Source organism: Trichomycterus rosablanca, chromosome 1 (genome assembly GCF_030014385.1).
Source record: "Trichomycterus rosablanca isolate fTriRos1 chromosome 1, fTriRos1.hap1, whole genome shotgun sequence".
Classification (NCBI taxonomy): domain Eukaryota; kingdom Metazoa; phylum Chordata; class Actinopteri; order Siluriformes; family Trichomycteridae; genus Trichomycterus; species Trichomycterus rosablanca.
The window spans coordinates 41,592,819-41,606,259 of record NC_085988.1 but is presented as its reverse complement, the minus strand read 5'-3'; the positions used below and the strand labels follow the sequence as shown (position 1 = coordinate 41,606,259).

The following is a 13,441-nucleotide window of genomic DNA, read 5'->3' as shown; positions in this document are numbered from 1 at the left end:
TGAAGGACTTTTGAAAGCAGATGTTTTAAAGATAACGCAGAATCCTCAGAGTAATACGCCTTTGTTGCCTGTAAAAAAGCCAGACGATTCTTATCGCCTGGTACATGATTTAAGAGCAGTGAATGAAGTAGTGGCTGATTTTCCAGCAGAAGTGCCAGATCCGCATACTCTGTTAGCCCAAATGCCTCCAGATGTGACACATTTTACAGTGATAGATTTATGTGGTGCGTTTTTTAGTGTTCCACTTGGTATAGAAAGTTGGGGTTTATTTGGATTCACATACAGAGGTCAGTTCTATGAGTATAAGAGGTTGCCGCAAGGATTTAAACATAGTCCTCATATATTCAATAAAGTGTTGAAGGACGATTTGGCAGGAATACTGTAGATCAGATGCTAAAAAGCACGGTTATTCAGTATGTGGATGACATTATTATTTGTTCACTAAATGAACATATGGTCTCTCTGAAAAAGCTGCAGTATTGTCAGGAGAGAGTGGTTTATTTGGGTCAAACAATAACGCAGGGACATAGAAGTATTGCTGATAGTCAGTTGGAAGCTATTCGCAAGGCTCCAAAGCCTAGAACGGTCAGAGAAATGATGACATTTCTGGGTATTGCTGGCTATTCTTCAGCATGGGTAGAGGATTATGCTAGTTTAACGGGGCCTTTGAGAGCTATGATTAAAAATACAGGGAATGCTCAATTGCATTGTAATCTTTCTTGGACACAGGATGGCCTTTTGGCTTTTGAGACGATCAAACGGAGGTTACAGGAGGCTCCAGCGCTAGCGCTTCCAGACTACTCTAGGAATTTTCTGTTGTATGTGTCTACTTCTGTTGGGGGTAAATATGCATGTGCGGTTCTTTGTCAGCCAACAGGAACAGGAACAAGCCCTCAACCTGTTTCTTATTATTCTACTGCGTATTCAGAAGTAGAATTGGGGTTACCCCTGTGCTACAGAGCAATGGTGGGAGTTTCTTTAATGTATGATAAAGCATCATCTGTTACGATGGGATATCCGGTAACAATTCTTACCCATCATAGCCTTAGAAATCTTTTGAACTATGGCAAGTATACATTGACTATGCCTAGGCTTAGAGACTATCATAGACTCTTAGAGCAGGAAGATGTCACTTTAGCGAGGTGTGTTACAGTGAACCCAGCTGAGACTTTGCCAACTCCTGAGGATGGTGAACCGCATGATTGTGTTCAGGAAGCAGAGAGGTATATGAAACTTAGGTCAGATTTGCAAGCTCTCCCACTGCGTGAAGCAGATGTGGAATATTGGACTGATGGATCTTGTTATCGTGTGGGAGATAAGTTGAGTGCTGGTTATGCAGTAGTGAAAGCCCAAGGAGCTGGATTTGTTATTGAGAAGGCTGAAGTAGTACCGCAGCCTGCATCTGCGCAGCTTGCTGAACTTGTGGGGCTAACTGAAGCATGTTTGTTGGCGGAAGGTAAGCGAGTGACAATATATACTGACTCCGCCTATGCGCACAATGTGTGTCACTTGTTTGGATCAGTGTGGAAAAACAGAGGGTTTAAGAAAACTGATGGTTCCCCAATACAGCATCATGCTCAAATAATGAAACTGTTGCATGCTATGATGAAGCCTAAGGAAATAGCAATAGCTAAATGTGCAGCACATAAAAAGGATATGTCAAGGGTCACACAAGGAAATAAAGTAGCTGATGAAGCTGCAAAGGTGGTTACAGGAACAGACAAAGTTGGTGAAGTGTTTCTGGTTACGCATGAAGTGAATTTGGAAGAGAAAATTACACTTAAGGATGTGATTTTACTTCAGGAAGCTGTTCCTGAAGTGGATAAACAGTTGTGGCTAGACCGAGGTGCCACCAAGGATTCTACAGGTCTTTGGAGAAATCATGAGGGATTGATAGTAGCACCTCCAGACCTGTTAGGTCTAATGATTCAGGAAGCACATGGGTTGGCTCATGTTGCAAGGGGGGAAGTTAAACGTAAGATTACAAAGGAGTATGGTTTTTGGGCACCATATCTGCTTGAGCAGATTGATTATGTTATAGGTAGATGTACTATCTGTCTGAAAAATAATGTTCGAAGGGGAGTGATGGTTCCTCCTGGTTATATTCCAACTCCGAGAGGTCCTATGCGTGAGTTGGTTGTGGACTTTGTGGATATGATAAAGCCAGTTGAAGGTAAGAGGTATATTTTGGTTGTTGTGGATAGATTTTCACGATGGCCTGAGGCTTGTCCAACCAAGCGGAAGGATGCCCAGTCTGTTGCTAAGTTTTTGTGTAGAGAGGTCATAAGCAGGTGGGGACTTCCAGATCGGATATCCTCAGATAATGGGAAAGAGTTTGTGGATAAAACAGTGAAATTGATTTTGCAAAAACTGGGAATTAAACAGTGTCTTGGTGCGGTCTATCATCCGCAAAGTCAAGGGATTTGTGAAAAGATGAATGGTGTTTTGAAAAATCGCATTGTGAAAATTTGCCAGCATACGGGGTTGAATTGGATAGCAGCACTTCCATTGGCGCTAATGGTGTGTCGCTCGAGTGAGCTGCGTGAGTTACATATGACACCTCATGAATTGGTTCCAGGTAGATTGATGCCGATGCCTTGTTTGCGTACAAGTGGAAAGGGTCCAAGCTTAGCCCTTTTAGAGGATGAAATGAGAGCATATGTTGCGTATATGGCTAATCTGCATAAAAGTATATCCGCGTACGTTTCTGACAGGCAAAAGAAAGAGGAGGTGCAGGAGAGACTGGACGAACAAAGGAAGTGTTCAGTGCAACCTGGAGACAAGGTGTTTGTGAAGGTATTTAGAAGAAAGTGGTATAACGAACGCCGTGAAGGACCATTTGAAGTTGTTCGCAGTACGGGAACTGCGGTTCAGGTTAAGGGGTCTCCAACGTGGTACCATTTGTCGCATTGTGTTAAAGCGCCAAGTGAAGAGGTACTAGATTCACAAAGTCAGGAAGTTGAAGGTTCAAGAAAGTTAGAAGGGAATGTTGTGGAAGATAATGTGGAGGATGTTGATGGGAGTGTGCATGTTTCTGATAATGTCAGAGATGACTCTGCAGTTAGTGAGCAGGAAAGGAGATTTGGAGACGTTGATTTTCAATATGTCCCAGGAACAGCAGAGCCTGTTTCTGAGGAGTGTGAAGCGCCAGAGGTTACAAAGGGAAGTGATTCTGATGCAGGAGAATGCAGAGACACAGGTAGACAAAGGAGTCCAAGACCAGCTAGGAAAAGGGTTAGACCAAAGCGTTATGACGACTAGAGTGGAAGGAACTTCAGTAAAGTGTAATCTTTCAGCACTGAATGATTCTGAAGGTATGAGTGTGTTATGTTTAACAACGGTAGCGCCTCAGATGGTGACAATGGTGTCAACTCTTAAGAAGAAGGTAGTTAGAGCCAAGTTAGGAGGAGCAGTTTATCTTCCCTGTAAATGCTCGAGGTTTAATGTTGGTGGTAGTAATCCTCCTGAGTGGAGAAATAGTCGTGGTGAGGAAGTGTTGTTAATGGGATCTGAGGTTGATACTGTGCCTCTTGATCAGAGGAAATATCTTTTGCTAAATGACGTAAGGTGGTTGAAAATCAGTGATGATTGTACACTTTTTGTGAGAAATATTACTAGGGAAGACCAAGGGGAATATACATGTACTTATTATGAGCCGGAGTTTAAATTCATTCCCTTGGTAAATAGTTGGAGAGGAGGTTATATAACTCGTAAAGTGGTGGTTATGATAGTAGATTTGAGTCCTGTGGAGATGTTTACGGTTGCTAAGAGAATTGAGGAGCAAGCTACTACAGCGACTACTCTAGGGGTAAATAGAACACAGATGAGGAGTATTACTTTAGTTCCGGAAATGACTAAGAGTGTTAATACATCAGTGGAGATTACTACTGTAGCTGCGACTTTGAAGGGAATGGAAGCTACTACAGTGATGGTGAAAGCGTCTACTTTTGTCACTTCTGGAAATACTACAAGTAAGGTTGATACAAGGGCAACCTTTGTTAATAATTCGGTGACGACGATGTTGCCTAAGAATTTTGTAAGAGTAACTCAAACACCTGACATGACGACTTTGAACTTTAGGGAAGTGGTGAATATAACTCAGAAGCCTATGTTAAAGATAGAGCTTAGTGTAAATAGTAGTAGTAAGATGTCTGAACTTGGGAAGCAGATGGAGGAAGAGAAGGGTGTAGATTCATCTGTGACAACTCAGAGGACTGTTTTAGATGTTAAAGATCAGTTCTTAGATTTTGACTGGACACTAGAAGAGATGACTGACCAGTACCGTTCATTACAGAAGAGAGAAACTAAGTGGAAGGCATTTGGATTTGATTCTTCAGTGTTACAAATCTCAGACCCATGGGCAAGTAGGAATTTGTGGTTTCAGCAGTTAACTCATTCGATAAGATCAGTTAGACGACTGAATGGTCCATGTGTAGTGAAAGTTCCAACACCAGGTACATGGCCTTCAATTTTGGAGACGGTACCAGAGCCGTTGCTTGCTATATGTCAGTCTTATGCGCTATCGTGGTTGTTATATCAGCAACAATCGGGTGGAGATAGAGTGATGGCTATGTCGGTACATTTGTTTAGGCCTAGAAATAATTGTTCTTGGCTGAGAGATTTACCATATGTGACTTTACTTGATCAACATGAGAATGTGTTGACAGCGGTTCCTGATGCAATGGAGGTGAGCTAAAGATTGTTTTTGTTCAAATGAAACTAGTAAAGGAACTAGAATGTTTATGGGAATATCAGATTGTGACAATTATATGATGGATTTAGGTGAGCGTAAGCAGAAGGCTAAGAGTGATTTATTTAAGGTGACTTTTTATATGCCACACCGTAAACAGAGCAGAACTTTAATGGTGCGGAATCAGATTTTGCCTGGAAATGTGACTATAGGAAATTTTTAAGATATTTGGTGGGTTTGTGGTGATAAAGCTTATATATTTCTGCCATATGGGTGGATAGGATGTTGTTACATGGCAACATTGAAGCTTCCGTATGAGGTTTTTACTGTTCAGAGAGGTGAAAGACCTGATGAGGGCCAATCTGAGACTGTTTCTGGAAGTAGAAAGAAAAGGGAAATGGCACAATTTCATAATCTGGAGTCCTACCATTGGAGAATAAGTATAGGAGAAAAGTGGGGTATAGGCTTATTTCCATGGTATGGGGTGACATTTTTAGCAGATCACATTGATAATATTACCTACACCCTACAGGGTTTTGCGAATGAGACTGTGAGAGGGTTTGAATACTTGTCAAATACTCAGAAAAGTCATAGATTGACGTTATTGAAACATGATATGGCTCTTGATTACATATTGGCCAAACAGGGTGGCCTGTGTGTAGCTTTGAACTTGACAGGAGATGCCTGTTATACTTTGATTCCTGATCATTCTGATAATATGACTAGTGTTATAGATGCATTGAAGCATATAAGGGATGCGTTTGGAGCGTCGGAAGGAGCTGGATGGTCTGCGAATGCTTGGCTGCAGGAGAAATTAGGACCGTTGGGAGCAGTGTTAGTTCAGATTTTGGTAGCGGTTCTTCAGTCATTATGTGTGATGTTTTGTTTTTGTACGCTGTTATTGACCTTTGCGAAGGCTATGATAATGAGATGGGTTGGAGTTGTGATGCCTGGCGATAGGATTCAGATGCCATTGTTACGAGGGACTGACATGGACGATGACGAGGAACTGGTAATAGAAGGTGAACCGATGGAAACATATCAATTTTGAATATGTAATCTCATTATATGACTGTAGTCTTAACATGTATTGGGGTTATTTTATGTAGTAGATTTATGAAAGTATGATCCTGTGCATCTTCACATTTATGTATACATCTATGTATAAGGAGTTAATTGATGTTTCAATTTTACATCTGTTGTTTTTGCAAAAGATACTGGTTGGTGTTCTTTCTTTCCTTCTAGTATGAAAGGGAGGAGACCACTTTCTGGGTGATTGATTATTCAAGGACCCTGATGTGCTGAAGGGGTTCATACAGCTCACATGAGGACAATAAGAATGGACTGAAAGACTCTGAACAAGGACTCTGTGATGAATGTCAAGATTCAATACATCATCAAGACTACATGGAGTCACATGGAGAGTCAGCGCTGCTGAGGAGCTGCAGTGTGATACATTCTTATGTCTTTCTTATGTCTTTCTTATGTTATTCTATGCTAATAAGATGTGTACTGTTATAATTGTAGTCTGGTATTATGAGTGACTGTATGAGTACTTAATATGATATTATGTTGTTTTTGGGGGTATTAGTCATTTTGTGAATGATTAAGTCATATAATTCAATTATTCAATAATTGCTGTTATGAGGTAGGTACATTGGGGACCTCAGAGTTTTTTGTTCGTTTCTCGATGGTTAGGGACAGATTGATGATAGGTAGGAACAGGTCCAATAGATCAATCCGAAGGGTCGACCTGTTGGTCTTTGGACATTTTATTGATTTTCTTTTCTGAGGTTTTCAATTGTATTTGCTGAAGTCATAATCTTATCAAATATAATAGTTCCACTTTTAGTTTGGGGTAAAATTGGACGTGATCCTTTCAAATATAATGGTTCCTCCTTTAGGTTCTGGGGAAAATTGGACTGGAGAACAATATGTGGCCGCCTGGGGCAGAGGGGTCGCGAGTGAGTTTTTCCTGTCTAGATTGATTGATGGACATTTCAGAAGGACGATACTGCCTGATAGGTTTTTCGCTCCCGCACTCCATAAAAGTTGCTAAGTGCTAAATTTAAGTTGTGACGCATATAGGGAGGACCAGATATTATGTTACAACTATAACAAATATTAATTATGTTATTCTTTTGGTTTTGAGACTGATTAGCCTCAAAGGGGGGAATGAGGTGTATTTTATATACAAGATATTTATTCATATGTGTATTTTATTCATATGTGCATTGTTAGGGAACACAAATCTGTAGAAGGCACCATTTATCATGGCCTTCGTCTGGTGTTTAAGGGTCTCATGGTGTTGGGGTCACTAGGCTTGGATGGATCTATGTGGGTTTATGTAAAGGAGAGACCCTACTATGAACAAAGTCTGTCTTATGAGAGGCCCATATAGGTATGTCCCCACATCTGGAATGCATCTATGTGAGGCTCTGTTTGGGGAAAGCTTTTCAAGAACTGTAAGGATCTCCTGGTGAAGTTGGAAGTTGGGAGCCAAGGCCTCTATAGACCACGTGTCCAGCTTCCATTCTTTGTGTTTGAAAGCTATTGAAAACAGATGTTCTCCTGTATATAAATCCTGAGTATATAAGGAGAGGAGTAAAGGAGAGAGCGAGAGCGAGCACAAATTGGCTTCCTCCTCTCCCGATCAGCTTGGGTGTTCGGATCGATACTGTTTTGGTTGAAATAAATAATTTGCTTGTAAACCCAGAACAGTGTCGACGGAGTCATTTCTTCATTCCTCGTCTATACCTCAGGAAGACACCACCTTTTTTACGGTGCACACGGAAATCTGTTACCCCCTTTAATTTCGCGTGACCAGTCAGTGTTTTTTCATGCAATGAGATCTGACCTGCACATCAGTTTAGCATGGCAGAAGCTCAAGTTAAGACCACTACACAACTTTTTGCTCGGGTCGGTGCTGGATTCGGGAGGAACTCGGTGTTCGCTCTGCGATCAAAACTCGGCTCTCAATCAATGTGAGAAACAGCGAGGGGAAACACAGGGGAGAGGTTGTAAACAGGTGGTGGAGCTCAATATAGTTTCTATCAGGATACATCAGCACACACGAGTTTTACAGTATTTCTGACCTGATCGTTCTCTACAAAACAAAATATTTATTAACCTCGAACTCAACCTCAACTCACTATATCTATATCACTATACAACTCATTCACTAGAAATGGTTCATATTATGAGCGCCTGTTTTCAGTGGCAGGGTTATGAACAGGAAAAGATCCTCCCTTTGGACAGAAAATGTGAACAGACTCATTTTAAATAACTGGCTGAAAGATGGGTAGCTGTTAACAACTCTGTACATATAGACATTAGCTGGCTTTCTAAAAATAATATTGATTTAACATTTTTATCATAATTTTATAAATGTTTTTATTGGTAAACATGTTCTTGCAATTATATATGTGCATAACTGTTCAAATTTTGTTTAGATATTAGTCTGCGATTATTTGCGATTAATCTCAATTAAAATAAAATAAAAAAATGGCGTGACAGCCCTAAATATAACCATTAGCTTAAAACCAAAACAAACTGCTCAGTTTATTGCGATCTTACATACATCAACACGATATCTAATTTAACCATGGTTAGAAGTCTCGTTAGAGACCGACAAAAATTGCCATAGCCGACTATATTTCAAGTCGTCCAGGCGGGGTATTGGGTAAAGTTTTCAACTAGCAATAATCGTGCCTCGGATAAACCTAATAGGCTACGATACTGCCACTGCGCAAAGCTAACGAGACATGGGAGGTAACAGGGGAGAGCAGCACTCATCAACATACTCTGAGACGGTAAATAAATATCACTCACTGAATAACACAAACAGTACACCCAATCATTTTACACAGCCCATTTCTCAATTTTAGTTGTGTGCATGTTGATATTTAAACCAGATTTTTTGCTAGAAGTTTTTCAGTGTTAAGTCTGGACCAGGGATAGTCAAAAGTATTAGAATATTAAAACCCACAACATGATTCGGGTAGATATTTTCATTGACATTTGCTTGTCAGAAAGGGCTGAGCAGTTTGTTTTGGATTTGAGCTAATGGTAATATTAAATAATGGCATTTCTCTGCAGAACTTTTAGTGTCGTCACTTTATTGCAGGTGTTTGATAATATATGTGTAAAATAACGGTGTTTCTCTGCAGAACTTTTCATGAACTTTTGGATCAAGTTCAGAAACTTTTTTCAGTGCAACATTGTCGCCTAAGCTTTATTTGTTCAGCATTACAGCGTTCATATATATAAATATATATAAACATGTATATATACTTACATATCCATGCGTTTTGCAATACAAGTGGAACTTCAGCTTACCTATTCACTATGAACACAATTCAGACTCCTTCTAATGAACCCCTAACAGCAACCCCGCCCATCCTGTTCAATCATCTCACCAAAACAGCGTTTGAGACATTTCCAAAGAAAACTGCCGTCTAAGTTTCATGTGTTTTTGATGAAAGCAATATTTTGTTTGTTTTCACGTTTTTGTCACTTTACTTAAATAACTTCTCACCCACTTTAACATTGTTTACTCGTCATTTACTGGCTGTGTTACAGAACCCATCCTTTGCGCCACATTATTTCTGTAAATAAGCGATTCAAAGTGCACTTGTGCTTCGATCCATTCTTGCTAGACTACTGTTCGGAACATAGTCACATTCAAGTATCTCAACAAAGTGATTTTAAGGGATTATGGTCGTGGGCTTCACAGTGGCAACTTGACTGTAGTGGGGATTGAACCAACAACCTTCTGATCACCAGTCCAGCACCTAAACCCCTGAGCTAACACAACACACTCTTTTAAGGCAAAACAATCACGTGACGGATCAGACAACATTTAAATTGCATGCTTTAAAAGTTTTTTTTTTTGTTTTTTTGCGCAAATATCATGTAGCCCCATTAGCCGAGACGGCATCGGTACGCTGTGCTTATAATTTTGCGCGCATGCGCAAGACACCGCTTCGGAAAAAGATCATATTTGTGTAGTTCAAAGCGTCACTGACTTCAGCCAAATTCTTCTTAGTGAGTACTCGGTAACAAGCATTCGATAAATCACTGCGTAAAATCTAGCGACCTTACACCCATCAGATAAACATCTTACTTAACCATGAGTAGAAGTCTCGTTAGAGACCGACAAAAATTGCCATAGCCGACTATACAGGTCCTTCTCAAAAAATTAGCATATTGTGATAAAGTTCATTATTTTCCATAATGTAATGATAAAAATTAAACTTTCATATATTTTAGATTCATTGCACACCAACTGAAATATTTCAGGTCTTTTATTGTTTTAATACTGATGATTTTGGCATACAGCTCATGAAAACCCAAAATTCCTATCTCAAAAAATTAGCATATTTCATCCGACCAATAAAAGAAAAGTGTTTTTAATACAAAAAAAGTCAACCTTCAAATAATTATGTTCAGTTATGCACTCAATACTTGGTCGGGAATCCTTTTGCAGAAATGACTGCTTCAATGCGGCGTGGCATGGAGGCAATCAGCCTGTGGCACTGCTGAGGTGTTATGGAGGCCCAGGATGCTTCGATAGCGGCCTTAAGCTCATCCAGAGTGTTGGGTCTTGTGTCTCTCAACTTTCTCTTCACAATATCCCACAGATTCTCTATGGGGTTCAGGTCAGGAGAGTTGGCAGGCCAATTGAGCACAGTAATACCATGGTCAGTAAACCATTCACCAGTGGTTTTGGCACTGTGAGCAGGTGCCAGGTCGTGCTGAAAAATGAAATCTTCATCTCCATAAAGCTTTTCAGCAGATGGAAGCATGAAGTGCTCCAAAATCTCCTGATAGCTAGCTGCATTGACCCTGCCCTTGATAAAACACAGTGGACCAACACCAGCAGCTGACATGGCACCCCAGACCATCACTGACTGTGGGTACTTGACACTGGACTTCAGGCATTTTGGCATTTCCTTCTCCCCAGTCTTCCTCCAGACTCTGGCACCTTGATTTCCGAATGACATGCAAAATTTGCTTTAATCCGAAAACAGTACTTTGGACCACTGAGCAACAGTCCAGTGCTGCTGTTTCTGGTTCAAAAGTGGCTTGACCTGGGGAATGCGGCACCTGTAGCCCATTTCCTGCACACGCCTGTGCACGGTGGCTCTGGATGTTTCTACTCCAGACTCAGTCCACTGCTTCCGCAGGTCCCCCAAGGTCTGGAATCGGCCCTTCTCCACAATCTTCCTCAGGGTCCGGTCACCTCTTCTCGTTGTGCAGCGTTTTCTGCCACACTTTTTCCTTCCCACAGACTTCCCACTGAGGTGCCTTGATACAGCACTTTGGGAACAGCCTATTCGTTCAGAAATTTCTTTCTGTGTCTTACCCATGATTGCAGTTTTGAGTAATGAACCAGGCTGGGAGTTTTTAAAAGCCTCAGGAATCTTTTGCAGGTGTTTAGAGTTAAATCGTTGATTCAGATGATTAGGTTAATAGCTCGTTTAGAGAACCTTTTCATGATATGCTAATTTTTTGAGATAGGAATTTTGGGTTTTCATGAGCTGTATGCCAAAATCATCAGTATTAAAACAATAAAAGACCTGAAATATTTCAGTTGGTGTGCAATGAATCTAAAATATATGAAAGTTTAATTTTTATCATTACATTATGGAAAATAATGAACTTTATCACAATATGCTAATTTTTTGAGAAGGACCTGTATTTCAAGTCGTCCAGGCGGGGTATTGGGTAAAGTTTTCAACTAGCAATAATCGCGCCTCGGATAAACCTCATAGGCTACGATACTGCCACTGCGCAAAGCTAACGAGATGTGGGAGGTAACAGGGGAGAGCAGCACTCATCAACATACTCTGAGACGGTAAATAAATATCACTCACTGAATAACACAAACAGTACACCCAATCATTTTACACAGCCCATTTCCCAATTTTAGTTGTGTGCATGTTGATATTTAAAAAAAAACTGTTTTGCTAGAAGTTTTTCAGTGTGCAATTTTAAAAATCTAAGGCAACCAGCTGCTTTATTTTTTTTTATTTTAACTTCAGGAGCCCAAGCAGTTGTGCCAACTTAGTTAGGTTGTTAGTTCACTCAAATCAACAAAATTACAAATACTATTTGATTGTACTTGTAAAAAGGTTCTTTTAACTTAAAATATTATTTTAAGTGAACTTATAGGCTAACCAAAGAAAATAAGTTAGAATAACTAAGAATTCCTGAAGTTGAGAAAACTCAAAAAAGTTAGACAGCTGGTTGCGTGTCATTTTTAAGTTGGCACACTGAAAAACTTCTAGCAAAAAAACTGGATAAAATATCAACATGCACACAACTAAAATTAGGAAATGGGCTGTGTAAAATGATTGAGTGTACTGTTTGTTTTATTCAGTGAGTGATATTTATTTACCGTCTCAGAGTATGTTGAAGAGTGCTGGCTCTCCCCTGTTACCTCCCACATCTCGTCAGTTTTGCGCAGTGGCAGTATCGTAGCCTATGAGGTTTATCCGAGGCGCGATTATTGCTAGTTGAAAACTTTACCCAATTCCCCGTCTGGACGACTTGAAATGTAGTCAGCTATTGCAATTTAACGAGACTTCTAACGATGGTTAAGAAAGTTTTTGTTTTGATGGGTGTATGGTCGCTGTATTATACGCAGTAATTTGTCGTATGACTTTTATCAAGTACTCACTAAAAAGGCTTTGGCCGAATGCGCTGATGCTCTGAACTACACAGATATGATCATTTACGAACAGGAGCCCACGACCAAAATCTTTTAAAACCACTTTGTTGAGATACTTGAATGTGACTATGTTCCGAACAGTAGTGTAGCAAGAATGGATCGAAGCACAAGTGCACTTTGAATCGCTTATTTACAGAAATAATGTGGCGCAAAGGATGGGTTCTGCAACACAGCCAGTAAATGACGAGTAAACAATGTTGTGAGAAGTTATTTAAGTAAAGTGACAAAAACTAGAAAACAAACAAATAAGGCTTATGCGACAATGTTGCACTGAAAAAAGTTTCTGAACTTGATCCAAAAGTCAATAATAACGCATTGGAGATAAATGAATGAAGAAGAATGCCTTTTAAAACACAATAAATGTACAGAAATGTTCATGAAAAGTTCTGCAGAGAAACACCGTTATTATCAAACACCTGCAATAAAGTGACGACACTAAAAGGTCTGCAGAGAAAAGCCATTATTTATTATAGCTAGGGCTGTCGTTAACTGCGCTAATTAACGCGATGAACGCGTTAAAATTTAAATTGCGATTAAAAAATGTAATCGAGATTAAAAAAATTTAACAAACTATTTGTATTGGGCTGTTTGTGCCACATAAATATGTGTCTCTGTGGTAATTCGCACTGCTTTAACACAGCAACATTGTGTTTATACTGTATAACCATAACACAGGCACGACAGGTGTCGTGAGTTACAAATGACTCGAGCTGCTACATATTGCGAAATATCGGGTATTTAAAATAATCATTTTCAAAAAGCGTGAGAAATCATCACTAGATAAAATTACAGTTATTAATTGACGCTTTAATATCATCTCTGGTCAGAGCACGCATTTGTATCGTCGGGCGTCTGAGCGCACGGATACGCGTTACAGGCTAAATGAGCTCAGACTTTATTACCTAACTTTATTTCAGAGAAATTTGGATGGAAAGCGAATGAACTGTACACGGAACATTACAAACACTGCTGTTAAATGGATCACAATGGACTGTTTAAAAACGCTGTCTCACTGC

General features: G+C 39.9%; 2 non-coding genes and 1 pseudogene across 2 annotated transcripts; 1 reads left to right on the top strand and 2 right to left on the bottom strand.

Annotated features, from left to right (window-relative positions):
* Positions 1-8,305: 8,305 nt before the first annotated feature.
* LOC134325701 (U4 spliceosomal RNA) lies at positions 8,306-8,446 on the bottom strand. The gene has a single exon (XR_010014319.1). It is a non-coding gene; the product is annotated as a U4 spliceosomal RNA (small nuclear RNA).
* A 2,916-nt stretch (positions 8,447-11,362) lies between these two features.
* LOC134325750 (U4 spliceosomal RNA) lies at positions 11,363-11,493 on the bottom strand (annotated as a pseudogene).
* Positions 11,494-12,149: 656 nt separating this feature from the next.
* Positions 12,150-12,290, top strand: LOC134325735 (U4 spliceosomal RNA). Its single transcript, XR_010014334.1, has one exon. It is a non-coding gene; the product is annotated as a U4 spliceosomal RNA (small nuclear RNA).
* The last annotated feature ends 1,151 nt before the right edge of the window (positions 12,291-13,441 follow it).